The 19288-nt window shown below is 50.9% G+C and overlaps 1 long non-coding RNA gene across 1 annotated transcript; it reads right to left on the bottom strand.

Moving 5' to 3' along the window:
* Nucleotides 1-772: 772 nt before the first annotated feature.
* On the bottom strand, nucleotides 773-16633 carry LOC119471270. The gene is made up of 3 exons (XR_005200307.1): nucleotides 16389-16633; nucleotides 2412-3110; nucleotides 773-1398 (listed from the first exon to the last, which is right to left on the bottom strand). It is a non-coding gene; the product is annotated as an uncharacterized LOC119471270 (long non-coding RNA).
* Between the last annotated feature and the right edge of the window lie 2655 nt (nucleotides 16634-19288).

The raw sequence follows: 19288 nt of genomic DNA, 5'->3' as shown, positions 1-19288 counted from the left end.
TCATAACTCCTTGAGACTCAGTTTTCTCATCTGTGGAGTGACGTTGAAAATCATTCCTGTCTCATAGGCTGCTATGATGATTAAATGAGCTGATGCCTGTTAAGTGTCTGGCAGAAAGTAAGCACGCAATGAAGACTAGTTCTGATCACACCGAATGGGCAGGCAGTGTCACTTGTTATACCTGACCATAAATCACAGGGCATTAGGCCCCGACCGGACCTGAGTGGGCATCTACCCCAAGGTCACAAACTGGAGGCCATAGGCTGATATTGACTCACAGGATATGTTGGGTTTGGCTTATGCGCTGTTTTTAATTGTTTTGTTAATTATCAACATTTAAAACTGAAAGGCTTAGACTTCCGGCTTCTCTTGGAAAATAACTGCATGCTCCCAAAGTTCAGCTGCTTATTTCTATCTAGAAAATTAATTGCAGCTTCCAGCTTCTCTTAGAACATGGGAGGATCAGCAAGGCCCGGTGGCTCACGCCTATAATCCCAGCACTTTGGGAAGCCCAGGCGGGCGGATCATGAGGTCAGGAGATAGAGACCATCCTGGCTAACACAGTGAAACCCCGTCTCTACTAAAAATACAAAAAAGTAGCCGGGTATGGTGGCACGTGGCTGTAGTCCCAGCTACTTGGGAGGCTGAGGCAGGAGAATTGCTTGAACTTGGGAGGCAGAGGTTGCAGTGAGCTGAGATCTCGCCACTGCACTCCAGCCTGGGTGACAGAGCGAGACTCTGTCTCCAAAAAAAGAAAAAAAAAGAAATTGGGAGGATCTGGCCACTCTGGAGCTGCGGCTCTTACAGCAGCTGTTGATTGGATAGAGAAACAACAGCTTTTAATGAGCAGGACCTGCACAGCCCACCCACTTCCGGGGACACATTCCTGCCGGGCCACTGCAGGCATTGGCTTTAAGACCCCTGCCCAACCTTCTCATTTTGCTAGTAAGGATTCTGTCCCCCAAGGACACTTATCCAACCAAAGTCATGTTCCTGAGCCTGGAGCCTTTACTAACGAAAGCCAGCATCCTTTGTCAGTAACCAGGACCCTTGCCTGCCATCTCACCTCACATCACGAAAGCTGTGGAGGAGGTCCAGTTTACCGAGCACAGGCTCTCCTTCTCTGATCTACCTAACTCTGTGTCTGGAACACATCTGACAAGAGTTGAAGCAGAGTCCTAGGATATTTCCAGGGCCAGAAACGGGACCCTCTGCCAGGTGCCCAACATGGATGGTGTCTGTTCTGTGCTCAGCAGTCACAGGGAAAGGTGGGAAGTTTGCCTTCTTCCTTCTCTGGCCTCCACCAGTGTAGGCATTATAAAGAGGCCCGGGGGCCACCCAGCAGCCAGCAGCATCTCTACACAGGCCGCTCTGGGGCACCCCTCGGATCACCTCAGCCTTCAAGAGAGAACGTGGCAAGGAGTGAGGTTAGGGGCTGACCTCCAGTGGTGGCATGTTCAGGCTCTGCCTCAGTGTCCTGGCTGAGACTATGTGCTTCCCAGCCTGTGACTAACCATGGTGGTGGCGCAAGGGCTCACCGTTTCCAACCAGCACAGGACTTTCTGCTGCAATTTTTGCACCTCGCTCCCCACTGGGAGGCCGGAACTTTCTCCGACCTGTGCTACTGTCTGAGACACTTGCCCTCCAGTCCTCCTTCTTGCCCTCTCCCCTTTCTCAGGCCTCAGACCCTGTGTTGGAAATAGGTGTTGGAAATAGATGCTCGATGCCACAAAGAAAAATTAGCACTGAGACAAAGGATCTTTCAGCAATGCAATTTTTACTTCCTGGACTGCAGGAAGGGTACCCTCACTAGCCATCTTGCCACGAGAGCGCAATGAACAAAGGAAAACACACAAATTTATCTTTTATGTGTTTGGGGTCGTCCTGACTGCTGTGTCTAATCTCCGTTGGCTGGAGCCAGACCTCACCATCTAAACTAAAACCCAATTGACTAACAACTTAAAACTTTTCTAAACAGGTAAAAGCCATGGAGAGCTGGGACATGCCTGTGGGCACATCCAGCACAGGTATCTTGTTTAAAGTTCAAGGACATAGACTGTACTACGTGCCTGTAACCATGGCATGTCTAACAGCTACATAGGATAGGGCTTAACAAAGTTATTAACACACTTATTCTTTAACAAGAAAGGAAACTTTAAAAAGGAACTTTTCTACTTCCCACACCCTCATCACCTGAAGGCTTTTACTGCTCCCCCTGCTGCCCCTCCCCCTTGATCTTTCCCAGGAATCACCCTCCATCAATCTCCTGCACTTCCAACTCCGTGTTGGTGTCTGCTTCCCAGCTGAGCCAAACTGTGGGCTGGTGGTGGCCCAGCTAGACTGCAGGGGCAGTGACTCCTGGCCAGGGCTGAGAGGACACGGCCTGGGAAGGGGACAGGGAGCGGGCTCACCTTCAAAGCCAGATGGCTCATGAACCCCAGTGGCTTGGCTGGGTGTGGCTGAGATTCAGGTCGGGGATCCCCACTGGCGGGCCAGGTAGTGAATCCCTCTCTCATTCAGGTAAGTGCCAATGTGCAATCCAATCCAACTGAGGAGGCCTGGAAAGGAGGAGCTGGAAGCCCCTCGGGGACACTCGGTAAGAGTTTGGGTCTCCTTTCAGCAGGAGTAGAAACCAACTTGGTGTCTTCTTGCTGAGGCAGGGCACAGATAGCCTCTGTTGGTGCTTTATGGGCAGAGAACAAGGGATATCGGGACATACCAGGCCTGCCAGGAGACAGGAGGTACCTGCCTTCTAGAGTGACACCTGTTGCCTCTCAGGATCTGGGGGTCACCTCTGGATGTGGGAGAAGAAATGTAGAAGCAATTGCACCCCAGACCTCACTGGGGCAGGCGCCGGGAAGAAAGCCGCCGCTCTGATATGGCAGAATGGGGTGGGGCATTCTCTGATGGCAGAGCAGAGGCTACTGTGGGGTTTGTGAAGTTTTGTGGGTGTCTGACAGGAGATGAAGGACGGCTCCTCATCATCCCTAAGGCGCAAGGCCCTCCAAAGTGGTCTTGCAGTTTTAAGGACAAAGGCAGTAGAACACAGGTTGAACAAGAAGGTGCCTCTCTGGGTGGAGATTGAGGCTACGTAGATGGGAGAGATGGCACTTAGTAGGAGAAATAAGCAAAGAAGGAAAAAATTATTTAGCTCTTTAGGGAATAGAAATTAACCAACCTGGGGGAGTGGGGCAGGGCAGCAATTGACTTCAAAGGAACAGGAGAGGAAGTTGCTGAGGGTCAGGGACTGGAGAGCAGAAATGTTCCATATCTTGATTAGGTGGCAGTCATATGTCCATTTGTTGTATTTGAAAAGCTCATCAAGCCTTATGCTTTAAAAAACAATGCTTTTTGTTTATTTTTGTTGAGACAGAGTCTTGCTCTGTTACCTGGGCTGAAGTGCAATGGCATGATCTCGGCTCACTGCAACCTCCAGCTTCTGGGTTCCTCCTGCCTCAGCCTCCCAAATAGCTGAGATTACAGGTGTGTGCATGACCACACCTGGCTAATTTTTGTATTTTTAGTAGAGACGGGGTTTCGACATGTTGGCCAGGCTGGTCTCAAACTCCTGGCCTCAAGTGATCCACCCACCTTGGCCTCCCAAACTACTGGGATTACTTTTTCACGCACAGCCAAAAAGGGATGATTTTTATTGTATGTGAATTATACACCAATGAATCAGACTAAAAAGATTTTCCCCCCATCAGCCCTCACCATCTCAGTTGGGTGAGCTGGGGAGCTCCTGTTTGTCCCCTAGTGTCTCTGGCATTTTGTGGCATCCCCCAACCCCCTGAGAGCTAGGTCAGGAGGCAGAGGGGCCTCCAATGCCCCCTCAAGGAGTGCCCCTCAGGCAAGACCTCAGGCCAGGGCGCCATGCAGGCTCAGCTAGCCTTTCAATTTCATCTTCAGTTTTCCATGATTACATTTGGAAAGGAAAATCTAGCAGATTTGACTATTGGAGAGAGCAGATGGTCTAATTTGGAGTAAAACACGGCATTTGGGAGCTGTTTTTGACATTCTTGTGGAAGTGAAGGTTTGTTGCGCTCAGAGTAAGGAGGACACAAGGAACCTTGAGGACCCAGGGCTGTTTAAAAAGTGCGTTGCCTTGAGAGAGTGGATGTGCCATCTTTTGAATTGCAATCATATTTTTGACCTGGAGGATGTAAGAACTTTTGATGCAAGATCTTTTAAAAAATATATACCTCTTTAAAAGGTCACACAATCCTATTTTTTAAAAATCATCTTTATTTCAACAATTAATGCATATTCACTAAATTTAAAGCTATCTATTTGAATGTATTAAAAATCCAATTTAGCTCTGCTCTGCCCCCACCCATTAGACAGCCCTCCCCAGAAGTGAGCAGGGTGAGCCCGTCCAGATCATTCAGGGCTCTGATGTACACATAGGTGGACAAACCGAGACCCAGAGCTGCGCTTTGTGTAATTGGTGCCATTCTGCAAGTCTGGCCTGCATCCTGCTTTTTCCTCTTACCAGCACACCTTACAGAACTTTCCCGCTGGTGCCGCTATCCTCGTTCTTTTCAGTGGTGCACCTGATACCATAGATTCTCCATCCATAATACAGTTTCCTCGTTAGCCCCCACCAGGGACGATCGTTCAGACTGAGCCTGCTTCTTCCACCAGGGATCCTGCCTCCTCATGACAGCCTGGCAGGGATCTTGCTTCAACCCAGCACTGGTTCACCTCCTAAATTCTTTCTGCCAGACTGCAGCATCCCCTGAGCCCCTGAGAGCTAGGTCAGCAGGCCCAGGGGCCTCCAGTGCCCGCTCAGGCAGTGGCCCTCAGCCGAGACCCCAGGCTGGTATGCTGTGCAGGCTTAGAGCTAGCCTTTCAGCACCCTGGAAGGACATGCGGCTGTTTGACTCTTTCCTAATGACCTGCTGGGTAAGAAAATGGCAGAGGGAGCACTCGTTCTCTGGGATGGTTTTTCCAGGGCAATGGTGGCGGGGGGCGGGGTGAGGGGGAGCCAGAGGTGTTAGGCCTTCTGGGGAGGACGCAGTGGACCATGGTACAGCAAGAAGGCCCAGCTTGAAGAACTAGGCTAGTCTATGTTTGGGGCGGGGTGTCAATTTGAATTTACAGGGCAAATCAGGGTTGGTATCTCCTGAGGGCCCTTTGAACATTTGTTTTTAATGCGTATTGGAAGTGTTCTGTCGCCAGGCACTGTTTAGGTGCTATTCACCTAGATGGCTTTGCGTGTGGTGAAGGCTGAGTAAAGTCCCCGCAGTGCCCTCGTTAGCTGTGTCTTTGTTCATGTTACTGACCTCCAATAATAACAGTAATTGCCAGGCAATGCGCAAAATGCTTTCTGTACATTATCCCACTCAGTCTTCTCAATCATGAGGTGGGTACTGCAATCACGCCCATTTTAGAGAGAAGAGAAACTGAGGCTTAAGCCCACGACTTTCTCATTCCATCCTCATAGCACCAGATGAGGTGAACAGTGTCCATCCCTGTTTTGTGTTTCTGTCAGTGATCTGCTGGATCCTCTTCCTCACTTGACGTGTAGCAAAGCTCTATCCCTCCTCTGGGGTCTCCCTCAGTAAGGAACACATGTCCATGGTCAACACTGGGTGGCTCTGCCCCTTGGAAGCTCTGCCCATTGACTCGGCATAATGGGAGTACTGAACCCAGGGAGACCCACCTTGCGCCGAGGACATCAGGTTTTCTTCCTGACCACCTTTAAGTGGGCTGCTAAGGTGTTTCCCTTGTGTCTACAGGCAAAATGGCAGCACCTGCCAGGAATGGTTTCTCAGAGGCAGCCACTTGGCCCTGGTCCACCTGCATCCAAAGCACCCACAGGGCTTATTAAACACACAGTTTCCTGGGCCTCCCGACCTACTGGGTTAGGGCACCGAAGACCTACCTGAGCCTATACATTTTACATAAGTGTCTTCCCAAAGCCCTACCCCATTCGAGAACTTTTGTCTAAGGCAGAGAGGTTGCAGACTGCTGGCTCACAGTAAAAACAAGGCCTCTGCTAGATTGAAAGCTCTGCCAATGCCGAGCCTACTTTCCCTCACGGCATTGACTGGAGACCCTGGGACAGGGCTTAGTCTGCCTCTCCAGCTCCCCCAGTGTCTGCCTGTCCTCTTCCTGCGGCTTCTGTGGACATTTTGAGTTTGTGACCACTGGTCAAAGGAGATGGCAATGGTCACGTCTCAGCGCCCGTGCCAGGTGACCAGGGCTTGACAAGCAAGGCCAGTTCTAGTGCACGCCTCCTCCCTGCGTGCAGGTGGCACTTTTGCCCTCCTTTGTAGAGCTCGCCTAGGAGGCACAGGTTCACCCCTCCCCACCCTCCTAGTGTCTGTCCTTTGGCAGCTGCTGCCACATGTACTTTCTGAATGATCTGGACATGAAATACGCCTGTGTTCCAGGTCGAATACCCTCCCTGGCATGAGATCAGTGTTTCTCAAAGCAGTTTACAGACCACCTGCACCAGATCCCCTAAGGGGAGCTTATGAAAGGCAGATAGATGCCTGTCTTCCACTCTGGGGAATTAGAATCTCTGGGGTGGAGCCTGGGAATCTGCATTTTGAACACAGATGCACACAGGTGATTTTCATGTACCTGTTGGGACTGAGAGGCCCCTGGTCTTCTGGAGAAAAGAGAGTGAATGTAGGTTCATTGATGCCCTGGTTAAATAGGCCCCCTGGGTCTTTGGCCTCCCTGAAAGAAGAGGGCCCTTTCCTCTGCCTGGTCAGAGCCTCTCCCACAGTTTCCTGCTGTGCCCCAGGCAGCAGGCACCCAGGGCTCAGCTCTTTATCAGATTTCATCTCCTGTCACTTTCAGAACCAGCTCATTATTCCTTTATTATTCCCATTCTCCTGCTTATCATTATTAATAATCACTCCAGACAGGCCAGGGTGCTGACAGCTCCCCCTTGTCCATTCTTTCTGCCTGTTTTAATCCTGCCTGCTTATCTGGCATTGACCTGATCTTTTCCCTATTTAATTAAGCAGCACTGGTCAGTCCACTGCAGCCCATGTGGAGATGGGACTGATCAGCTTTCCTGATAGGCAGAGGAGTGATGGCCACCTCCCCAGAGGGGCATGAGGGAGTGGGCAGGGGTCCCAGGAGCAGCCACATTGGGTCCAGAGGCTTGGGGAGCCAGGAGTGGCTGACAGCCAGTATCCATTGAAAAGCAATGCTTCTCAAACCTCAGTAAGTTCCAGAATCACTGGGAGGGCCTATGAAAACCCAGATGGCTGGGCCTCACCCTCAGTGCTTCAATTCAGTAGGTCCGTCTGGGAGTGGCCATGAATCTATATTACTGATAAATACCCAGCTGGGCTGCGCAGCCGGTGTAACGACCACATTGTCACTGCGTTTGTGGACCGACCTTGGCCTAGTGATGGACACTGGCCAGGCCAAAGCGGGTATTGCTCCAAATGGATTAAAGAAGAGACCTAAGCCAGGTGCGGTGGCTCACACCTATAATACCAGCACTTTGGGAGGCCAAGGCAGGAGGATCATGAGGTCAATAGATGGAGACCATCCTGGCCAACATGGCGAAACCTCGTCTTTACTAAAAATACAAAAATTAGCTGGGTGTGGTGGTATGTGCCTGTAATCCCAGTTACTTGGGAGACTGAGGCGGGAGAATGGCTTGAACCCCAGGGGCAGAGGTTGCAGTGAGCCAACATCGTGCCACTGCACTCCAGCCTGGTAGCCTGGTGACCTGGTGACTGAGCAAGACTCTGTCTCAAAAAAAAAAAAAAAAAGAGACCTCGGAAGAGGAAACTGACGGCGGTCTTTACGGACTGAGCCGGGGGTGCTCAGGACTAGAAAGGGAAGGGAGGAATATGGATTCCACATGTGGTTTTGATAGACAACTTGGTCTCAGCGAGGCCAGGAGCAGTGAAAGAAAGTCAAGATGCCTCCACGGTTTTGAGCGACTGGAAATATGGTGGTGCCTGACAGAGATAAGTGCCAAGGGAGGCCAAGGGCGTGAGGCAGGGATACACTGAGGTTGGCACAAGCTACGTAATCTGCCCGGCCCAGTGAAAAATGAAAATGCAAGGCTCTTTGTTCAAAAATGATTAAGAATTTGAAGTCATAGGCAGCAGGGTGTTAAGCCAAGCACAGGGCCCTTCTAAGTACAGGTGTCTGCCCTGGCTGAGATTCAGGCAACAGCAGAACAGACCGCCACCTTAGCAGGCTGCCCATCACTCTGCCATCTCTTGTGTCATTGGCATGTCCATTTCTGATGTCATAAGAGACAAAATGGAAAGTCATGGGGCCCAAAAGTCATCACTCAGAGTCTTATGGCGGAAGTGCTGCAAATCTGAAAACATAATAGGTAAAATCCTCGGAGAAGTTGCTGGCGCCATCCAGGGAGAGGTACTATGGTCATCATTCACACAAACTCAACTACCTTCCAGAGAACAGAATCAGACTCTGTGAATGGAAATTTAGTTCTTTCAACTACCATTTACTGCACACTTACTCTGTTCCAGACACTGTACAAAGCCCTTTAATAGAGCACTTCATCCTTGCAAAAACCCTATGAAGTGTGTATTATTGTCCCCCTTCTGCAGATGAGAAAACGGAGGCAGACAGGAGCACAGTAACTTGCCTAGGGAGTGAGAAAACCAGCCCATTAGGCCCGAGCATGTGTCTGGAGCTGGGAGATGCTGCCTCAGCTGGGTGTTGGTACAAAGGACCAGAGAGCTCTGGGCTGACCCGGATGGGGGCGCCGTGGGATGGGGGCGCCGAGGGATGGGAGCTGTGTGCGTGTGCACCTGGGTGCTGCAGGAAAATGCACAGATACCCAAGTGCCAGCCAAAGATGGAAGGATTTATAGCAATTAAAATGTTTTGCCTGGGAGCTGTTTGGAGCCTTTTTTTTTTTTTTCAAGAGAGTTTTCTGACTCCAAGGTGTTAACGGGCCCTCTAAATGGTTTTGTTTTTTAATTGCAGCAAATGACTGCACAGCCATTAGATTTTGCCTCTCTGCAGTTGTTTCTGAGCCCTTTCAGGCCTCCTCCTCCTATTTATTCTGTTTAATTCAGTCAGGTAGCTCCAGGGCAATGGAGATCAATACCTCTCTTTGATAGAAAAGAGTCAGGTTTGAAACCTAGAGATAAAACTGACACATTTTGTATAAATGTAATTAAAAATGCACCTTTAGTGGCTTGTTGCTGGCACAAAGCCTAGCGTCTATCTTTCTGCCTCTCTCTCTCCCTTTCTCTCTCTCTCTTCCTCGGCTTCTCCCCCTTCTCTCTCTTTTCTTGTTCGTAATAAGGAGATCTCTAAATCTGCCTCGCTACAGTCTTGTTCTCTGAGTGTAGACCTGAAACTTCTGCACTGAGGGATGATGAGGGAAGCTGTGAAATCACAGCAGATCCCCTCTGGCGTCCTTGCTCCGGCGTAAGCCGGGGAGAGAGAGAAAAAGAGGAAGAAGATAAGGGTAGCAGAAGGGCAGGAGTGGGTTTGCTTTTCTTTTTAAAATGCTTTTTCTTTTGACCCCACTACGTGGAGCAACCAGGGCTCCCCTGGTCTCTCTGGACACTTTCCAACCTACCTGCCAGCACAGCTGCACGAGCCTCCAGGAGCCCTCAGCGGGGCGCAGGGACAGAGCCTGGCAGGTGCAGCAGCCGCCAGCCCCTCTTCCAGGTAACCCCAGGGCTGCTGCACACATTTGTCCTGTGTTTTACAATCCGCCCCTTCACCTCCTTCCCTGCCGGCGCTACCCCTTTCACTCTTCTCTATCCCATTTGGCTTTCCTCATTTTTCACTTGAGTGGGTTTCCTATCCCTGACTCCGCTCTGGCCTCACTCTGCTCAACACCAATAAAACACACTCAACACAGGTAGAACAAGGTGCCCGGGCTCGGCGTGACAAATGGCTTGCCCGGCCCTCACTAAGTGAGGCTATAAATCGCCCCTCCCTTTGGCCCGGCATGGCCGGGGGCGTGCTCAGCAGCCCCTCCATGGGGATGAGGGGGCCAGCAACGGACATTAGACCTAACATTTGGCCAGCCCTCAAGGCCTCTCCCAGGGTCCTGGCATCTGGGAGGGAGGCAAGGGGCATCTGTGGCTTTGGCTGGAGCAGCTGGGACATCTTCATTGATCAGACCATAACTCTAGCAGCTAGCATTTCCTGCACACCACCATGTGCCAGGCGCCGTGCTGAGGTTCCACAGTAAATGTGATTTAATCCTTATGGCAGCCTGCGAGGTGTAGGCACCATGACTATTCCTCTGTCACAGATGACAACCCTGAGGAAGGTTTAACAAGGTCACGTAACTTACCAAGGTCATCTGACTAGTAAGTGTCAGGCTGAGTCTAGAGCAGAGCTCCCAGACTCTAACCTCTGGGCTTTTCTCTTTTTTTTCTTTTCGAGATGGAGTGTAGGTCTCTCACCCAGTCTGGAGTGCAGTGGTGTGATCTCAGCTCATTGCAACCTCTACCTCCTGGGTTCAAGCAATTCTTCTGCCCCAGCCTCCAGAGTAGCTGGGACTACAGGCATGTGCCACTGTGCCAGCTAATTTTTGTATTTTTAGTAGAGACAGGGTTTCACCATATTGGTCAGGCTGGCCTTGAACTCCTGAACTCAAGCAATCTACCACCTCAGCCTCCCAAAGTGCTGGGATTACAGGAGTGAGCCACCTCGTCCAGCCAAATCTGGACTTTTCATCCCTTACCCTGTGCAGGTGGCAGCAGGCTGGGCACAATGGGAAGCAAGATGTCAGCTCCATGCTCCAGATGCTCGTGATGTTGGTTTCCTTCTCTACTTCGTGAAGCTGCTCCTGCTGTGCCCCCACAGCCCGTGGACAAGGGGGAAGACACTCGCAGCTCCTTCTCCCCAGAACGAGTAATCGGAAGTGGAAAAGTCCATGCTCTTGCTTTTTTGCCTCTCTGGGAACAGCCATGGTACCCCCACCTTGGAGAAGCAGAGGGGCAGGGGGCTTGTCTAGCTCATTCTGTCACCAGGGGAGCCCCAGGGACTTGTGTTTTGGGAAATGTAGAGCCCAGAGTTTGTGAGTCTGTAACCTCATCCCCATGGGCATCTGGTAACATGGTAATGGGCATGTTTGAGTGTCTCATCTTTTGCTTTGGGGGCCTTTAATCACTGCCAATGAAAGTTCAGACCAGAGAGGAAAGCAGCCTGAGCTGGGTCTGCTGGACTTCCTCTCTCTGCCTTCTTCCTCGCTGGTAATTACAAACACCAGCCGCTTTGTGTCTAAAATGGCCAAGATAATTGAAACGGAATTTGGAATCAGGGCCCTGCAGGCAACACTTGTTGAAAGAAGAAATAAAGATCGGTTGGGTCACGTCTTTTGTAATTTGCGTTTAATAATCATACCAGGAGGTACGCATAAAGGGAGAGGCGGCATGTGAGCCAGCTCCCAGCCTGCCCGCACCCTCCCTGGGTCTGCCGGGGAGGGAATAAGGAACATCCCAGGGGCGGGCATGGGCGGGTAGAGGGGGGAAGCACACAAGTTGGAGAAAGTTCTCTTGCATGGCAGGGGCAGGAGAGGGGGTGCGGGTTCGGGTGGGCCAAGTTGCTTGCTGAGAGGAAGGTGACGTGAGAAACCTTCATGCTGGGCCGTCACCCCCCTCCCAACTCGTGCTCTGCACACCTGCTGCTCGGCTCCACGCACATACCCCATGGGAGCTGAGGGTGACTGCAGTGAGGTGGCGGGAGCCGAGGAGATAGATGCCATGACTGCAGACCTGCTGCAGAGAGACTCTTTGGATCAAGAGCTTGGAATACTGTCACTACTTAGTAATGCCAGCCATAGAGCGAGGGCGGAGGGGGCTGCCCTGCAGGGTGTTGCTGCAGCTCCCAGGCTGTGGGTGTGTGTGCTTTCACAGGTGCTCCGTGGGAGCCCTGCCGCCTGCTATTCCCCAGAATCATGAGTACTCATGTTTGGGTCCTTAAGAAGTATGCCACTTTTACATAGACACACCCTCACTTTCTGCCACCCCCTACACTCAGCACACCTAGAACCACACTCTCTCAGCCCCCCAAAACATTCCCACCCCTTCCCTTATGATGCTGCCCCTTTCTGTCTGCAAGACCCCACGGAACTGAGATCTCAGTGGCTCCCCCATGCCGACACCTCATCATGGAGTGGGGGCTGTCTTGGAGGTCGAGAGATGGTGTTACAGGCCCCCTCATAATTCATATTGTTGACCCTCTAACCCCCATTCCCCAGATTGTGACTATATTTGGACACAGGGCCTTTAAAGAGGTAATTAAGTTAAAATGTGGTCATGGAGATGGGCCCTCATCCAATCTGACTGATGTCCTTATAAGAAGAGGGAATTCACATACCCAAAGAGACACGAGGGGTACGTGTACGCAGAGGAAAGACCGTGTGAGGACACGGCGAGAAGGGGGCCATCTGCAAGCCAAGAGAGGCCTCAGGAGAAACCAGCCCTGTCAACACCTTGATCTTGGACCTCTAGCCTCCAGAATTGTGAGAAAATACATTTCTGTTGTTTAAGGGACCCATCTTTGGCGCTTTGTGAGGGCAGCCCTAGCAAACTAGTACAGAGGACGAGATGCAGGAGACGCTGGCCTGGGGTGCCATTTGCCCTGCAGGCCCCTTCCCTCTCTTGCTCGAACATGCATAACATGTGCTTAAAATGCACCAAAGAGTGGAGCCCGAGCTGCTTCCCTTCCTGGTGGGGCCAGAGACCGGATGACCCCAGGAAGGGAACTCGCATACTAGTCTTTACCCGTGGCTCTTTCTCCAAGGCCCAGGGCTGCCCACCACCAGGCTCTGGTCATGGGGGTGCTCACAGCCCTGTGATGCCCAACTTCCATCCCTTCCTTCCATTCTTAAGCCTCTTCCCCTTTCGCCATTGATTAGAAAAAGCGTCCTGCCTTGGTGACACTGGGGGGCTCTCAGTCCTTGCAGAAGCCAGAATCCTGACAAGCAGCAACCTGGAATCTGGGAACCATCCAGTCAGTAATATTTCTGAACAAAGAACTATAGAAAGGTGGCATGAATGAAGAGCTGTTCAAGGTCTGGATGTCTGGTGTGCACAGCGTGACTTCTTCCCTGCCTAAGGCCTTGGCATGGGGCACACAGCCCTTTCAGGGCAAGGCCTGTGGGCTCAGGATCCCCCGTGGCTGATGGCCACACTACTCCTGGGCTCTTGTAGGTGGATGGCTTAGACCGTCAGTGGATGGACTCTGGGGAGCAGAGGTAACCCCGGGATGGGGACAGAGGAGGGAGCACTGCAGCAAAGGATGAAAACAGCATAAACAGAGTCCTGGACTTTTCAGCTCGCAAGGGCTTTGTGGGGGAGGGGGGAATCAAGGGCCTGCTAACATTCCTGAGAACTGCCTCTGCTGGCTGCCAAGGGCTGATGGATAGACTCTCGAATCTTTTCATTTTAGCTCCTCCATGCTGGGGTGGGAGGAAGGGGAAGTAGAGGGTGGTATCTCCACTGTACAGAGGAGAAAATGGGGTTCAGAGAGGTTCAGTTCTTGCTCACAAATACATGGTTTAAAAATGGCAGAGCTGTAACCCAGGGCTTCCAGACTTTCCATCTAGGCCTTTCCTTCTAGAACAGGGGCTGGCAAACTACAGCCCATGGGCCAAATCTGGCCCACTGCCCATGTTCATGTGGCCTGTGAGCTAAGAAAGGCTCACATTTTTAAATGATTGGGGAAAAAAAATAAAAAGCAAAATCATATTTCATGACAAGTGAAATTACATGACATTCACGTTTCTGTGTTCATAACAGAGCTTTATTGGCACAGAGCCTCACCCACTGGTTTACCTTTGGCCCATGGGCTTTCATACTACAACGGCAGAGTTGAGCCATCATGACAGAGATTGTAGAATCCTCAATACCTAAATATATATTTTCTGGTCTTTCACAGAAAGCATTTCCCAATGTCTGCTGTAGGGTCACATGAATTGAGAGGTGTAAGAGATTTCAGGCACCATCCAGTCTGAAAATTTCAATTCCCTCCCATCTATCCACCTATTTCCCCAAAAAGCAGTCAAACCCATTGCATTTAAACAGCCCCATTCCAAGGCTGCCCTCGGGTCCCCACCCAACCCCCATCAGCCTCTACCCCAACCTGCACCGCTCTCAGGAAGCCAGGCTCACGACAGCCTGCCCCAGGGCTGGGATGAAAGACTTTGTACCTCTTGTCTTTATTCTGTTGTGGTCCATTCCTGAGGCTCTTATGAGGCTCCTGTGGCATCAGGCTAGCCATGTCCTCAGGCTTGGAAGGCTGCAGCCTGCAGGAGCCACCAACACCAGGGCTCAGAGGTGACCCCTACCTGGTTGATTGAAGTGGGACCCGTGGGGAAACTCGAGGGTGTGGCCTGAGGTTACACTGTTTTGGTGAAAGCAGGTTCACGTCCTGGCCTCTGTGTAACTGCTGACTTGAGTGAATCACTTCAACATTCTGTGCCTCAGTTTCCTCACTTGGAAAATGAAGAAAATAATAGCATCTACCCCATGGGATTGTGTGAGCATGAAATGGGTCAATGCACGTAAAGTGCTTGGAGTGGCACCTGGCGCACAGCGTGTACTGTATGAGTGACAATGACCATGATGGTGATGGTGATGGTGATGACCATTATTTTTATTTTTTTATTTTTTGAGAAGGAGTCTCACTCTGACACCTGGCTGGAGTGCAGGGTGCAACCTCGGCTCACTGCAACCTCTGCCTCCCGGTTCAAGTGATTCTTTAACTCAGCCTCCCAAGTAGTGGGACACAAGCATGCACCACCATACCCACTAATTTTTTTTATTTTGAGTTGAGCCAGGGTTTTACCATTTTCGCCAGGATGGTCTCTATCTCTCGACCTCATGATCTGCCCGCCTTGGCCTCCCAAAGTGCTGGGATTACAGGCGTGAACCACTGCACCCAACTTGATGATTACTATTATTAAAAGTCCTATTCTAGCTAGCTTCCATGCCTACTGAGTAGAAGCAAAGATTTCTTTTTTCTTTTTTTTTTTTTTTAAGACAGGGTCTCGCTCCGTCACCAGGCGCCATGTTGGAGTGCAGTGGCATGATCTCAGCTCACTGCAACCTCCACCTCCCGGGATCAAGCAATTTTCCTGCCTCAGCCTTCTGAGTAGCTGGGACTACAGGTGCACGCCACCAGGCCAGGCTAATTTTTGTATTTTTAGTAGAGATGGGTTTTCACCGTGTTGGCCAGGATGGTCTCCATCTCTTGACCTCATGATCTGCCTACCTCAGCCTCCTAAAGTGCTAGGATTACAGGCATGAGCCACCGCACCCAGCCAGAAGCAAAGATTTCTACTGGACCTCCCCACACAGAGATCCCAAGGGCCTTCATGTGACCATCAGCTGCCAAAAAAAAAATGTATAAAGCCATGAGTGTTAGCCTGAGATTTTGTGCCAAATTTCCCCTGGAATCTGTGTCTGGGCTGAGGGCCGGGGGGGCGGGATCAGAAGGTCAAGGCCACAGGCTAAGTGCTCTCTGCCTGGGGAAAGAGGTTCTATGAAAAATAAGGGCAAGATGGCAGTGAAAATGAGTGAACTGTCAACACGCTTGAATCCCATAAATACAGCAGGGAGCTAAGAAAGCAAGTTGCAAAAGAAGGTAAGCCATGCGGTGGCAGTTTATACAGCAACGTGAAACATGCCAGACAATTATGCATACTGTTTAGGATACATTCCTATATGGTAAAGGTCTAAATAAATATTCGGGAATGGGCTGGGTGCAGTGGCTCATGCCTATAATCCCAGCACTTTGGGAGGCTGAGGCAGGTGGATCACTTGAGGTCAGAAGTTTGAGACCAGTTTGGCCAACACAGTGAAACCCCATCTCTACTAAAATACAACAATTAGCCAGGCGTGGTGGCAGGTGCCTGTACTTCCAGCTACTCAGAAGGCTAAGGCAGGAGAATCACTTGAACCCAGGAGGTGGAGATTGCAGTGAGCCGACATCATGCCACTGCACTCTAGCCTGGGAGACAGAGCAAGACTCCATCTCAAAAAAGGAAAAAGAAAAGAAAAGAAATATACAGGGATGATGAACACTGAATTTGGGGTAGTGGTTCCCCTGGGTGGAGGGGAGGGGACTGACCTGGAGAGGCGCATACAAGGTCCTTTACCTGAATGTGGGGGGAGAAATGTATGCTAAACAGTGAATGTGAGAGTCCTTCATGCTATTCTAGACACGTTGTTATAGATCTTAAGTATTTTATAATATAAATATTTTTTGATATAGGGCAGGTTAATTTTGCAAACCTAATAGATTTTGGAGGGAGGGAGTCTCAAAATTGTATAAGAAGCTCCAAAGATGGGCCAGCAGAGATGACCGCATCCTGGTGGACAGTGTGCCTTGTGGTGTGCAGGCGCTGCCTAACGCTCCAGCCCTTCATGCATGCCCGCCCTGCCCGCACCCGCTCACCTGCTCCTCTCCTGCCCTCCTCCCCCGTGGCTAGCAGTCCTTCCCCATCTGCTTGCTGTGCTGTTCCTTGCTCTGTAATATGTCCTCCCCGGGCTGTGGCATGGGCAGAGGCTCTGGTCCCCCCTCCCTGGTGAGGCAGAGAGGCTTAGGAACATGTGTTTCTGGGAGGCAGACACCAGCTGGTTGGGGAGATATTTGCATATTCCACTGAGCCCCCCAGAGCCAAGCCAGGGTTGGGAGGGGGAGGCTGTGGCAGGACAGAGGGAGAGGGAAGGCTCTGGTCAGCTAGGGCTCAGATGGAACAGATTTCAGATTGGAGAGACAGATGGTTAAAGCAGAGGAGAGGGACGGGAGTGAATCGTGACTCCTACATGAAGGAAGTCATTCGAGAGCCCTGAAATATCTTGTGTCTTTGTAGGGATTTGCAACTATCAAAGCATTTTCTTAGCATTCACTTGATTCCTCATTGTAGTCCAGTGAAGTAGGTGTGATCGTTGGACCCATTTTACAGATGAGGAAGCTGAGACTCAGACTGCAGAGCTAGTGCATGGGGTAGTCTCTGGACTCCTAGTCGAGAAGTGTTCCTTTCACTCTGTCTCAGAGCCAGCTGCAATTGCTGTCTCCATGTGCTTCTCCTACATTCTTCTGTCAGCCTATTCCAGTAGTGTTTCTGACCCTGCCATTCCACGGAAACTGTTCTCCTCTAGGTCACTAGTGACCCCCTTGGTGCCAAGTCCAATGGCCACTTCCGTTTCCACCTTATTTTGCCTCTCTGTAGCATTTGTTGTTATTGTTGTTTGAGACACGGTCTTACTGCGTCATGCAGGCTGGAGTGCAGTGGTGCAATCTCTGTTCACTGCAGCCCTGAACTCCTGGGCTCAAGGGATTCTCCCACCTCAGCCCCCCAGATAGCTGGGACCACAGGCATGTGCTGCCACACCCAGCTAATTCTCTGCAGCATTGACACGGGTGACCACTGACCTTCTCTTCTTCCGGAAATGGCCGCCTCCTTGGTTTCCATGACAACCCCCGCAGTGGTTTCCCCCCCACTCCTTGGCTGCTCCTTCGCAGGCTCTGCTCCCTGTCTGAATGCTGGGATGCTTAGGGTTCAGACTGCAGCTCTCTCCTCTCCCGCCTCTCTCTGTGCATCAACCTGAACCACCTGGTCCAGTCCTGGCACTTCCAGTACCATCTATTCTGAAGGCTCCCAAATCTACTTCTGCAGGGCTGCTCTTGTCTTGGGCTGCCCTACACTGTGGTCAAGAGCACAGCTTCTGAATCCCAGCTCTGCCATTTATCAGTTATGTGGCCTTGGACAACCTTGCTCTGTCTCATTCTTGCCATCTATGAAATGGGGATGATAAAGCCTCTACTCTGTAGGGTTGTTATGAAAATTAAATAAGACAGAAAGGGGTTAGAACATTGCCTGGCACATAATAAGCACTTGATAAATGCAAGACATTGTTACTTGAGGTCTGTTTCTCCAATAGGCCAAGCATGTTTCCACCCCAGAGCCTTTGCACTAGCCCATTCCTTGATCTGGAATGTTATTCCCTTGACTTTCCTAAGGCCCACTTTTTTTCCTTCAGATTCCCTGACCACCCAGGCTACCATAGTCACTTAGTCACTCGCTATCACCTCATTCCATTAAAAAACTTGTGTATAACACTTATGGTTACTGGCTTTTCCTTTTTATTTATTAGTTGACTCCGCCAGTAGAATATAACCCTCGAAAGAAAAGGGATTTTTGTCTGCTCTGTTCACTCTATCTCCTTGTCTCCCTATGCGTATGGTAGGTGCTAGATACAAATTTGTTGTGTGAATGAATGATATAAGCCTCTGGCCTGGGAATGACCTGACATATGCCTCATTCCCTGACGTACTGGTCATTGTCAGCTGGGGAGGAAGATGTTTCCAACTGAGAAATCACTAAGAAGGCATTTTTTGTGTGAGTGTTTTCAAGCCCCAGAAATGTTGGAGGTCTCATAAATTGCCCCCTTCCCCTCCCAAAATGCGATCACAGCAACCACCCTCTCCCCTGACTTGACCCAGCCCAAAAGAATTCTCCCTGTCACTCCATGGGCTGATTCCAGTGCACTGGGAAAGGTCCCAAAGACACCTAGAAGTACCATAAGATTTAGTCTCCACTCTAGAAGACCCTACAAATCAGAACCAGAGTTAGGGCAAGGGAGAGATCAAGGCCAAGCTTGTGGAGGACATTCAGGGCTGTGGAAATCCCAGGAGAGTAGCAGGAGTCGCAGAGGAGAGGGCCTGGTCACCCTCAGGTCAGAATACCCTCCTCAGGCTACAGGACCGTAGGATCAGGGAGGGGAACTACCCATAAAAGACCCCCTCCAGGTCCCACTGCACCTCACCTCACATCTCTTCTCTGGCCTGCCTCTCTTGCCCCCAAGAGATGGGGCAATGGTAATCTGGGAGGCTGGCATCTGGGCCTGTGCTGGCTGGCCCTTCAGAGTGCAGAACCATCCTCCTCACCTAGGGGCCAGGACCATGCTCAGCCTTTTGTGTTTCATCAGGGCCCCACTCCCTTTGTAGACAAAGTATTTCCCAGACTTCCCCAGAAAGCATGGATTGCAAACACCTGCTCCCACCAACTGTGTGTTAGGGCACCCAGACTGGCCAGATGCAGGGCTGGCTTTTGATCTGGAAGCTCTGCTCATGAGCATGGAAGGGACCTGATGTTTCTGCCCACTGTGGGAGAAAAAATGGCTTCAGAGAATGGTAATGAAGAGAGTGACCTGGGAAGGGGATACCAGGCTGGGAGCCACAGAGATCCGGAGCAGGAGGCTGAGAAAGAAGGTAGGCTGGGTGTGAGGTAAGACCGCCCCACAAACCCATGCACCAAGATGCACAGAGGCAGGACAGTGAGATCCTCCTGG

This window comes from Cebus imitator, unplaced genomic scaffold, assembly GCF_001604975.1.
Source record: "Cebus imitator isolate Cc_AM_T3 unplaced genomic scaffold, Cebus_imitator-1.0 Scaffold54, whole genome shotgun sequence".
NCBI lineage: Eukaryota > Metazoa > Chordata > Mammalia > Primates > Cebidae > Cebus > Cebus imitator.
The sequence above is the reverse complement of the archived record's forward strand: the minus strand, read 5'-3'. Positions and strand labels throughout refer to the sequence as shown.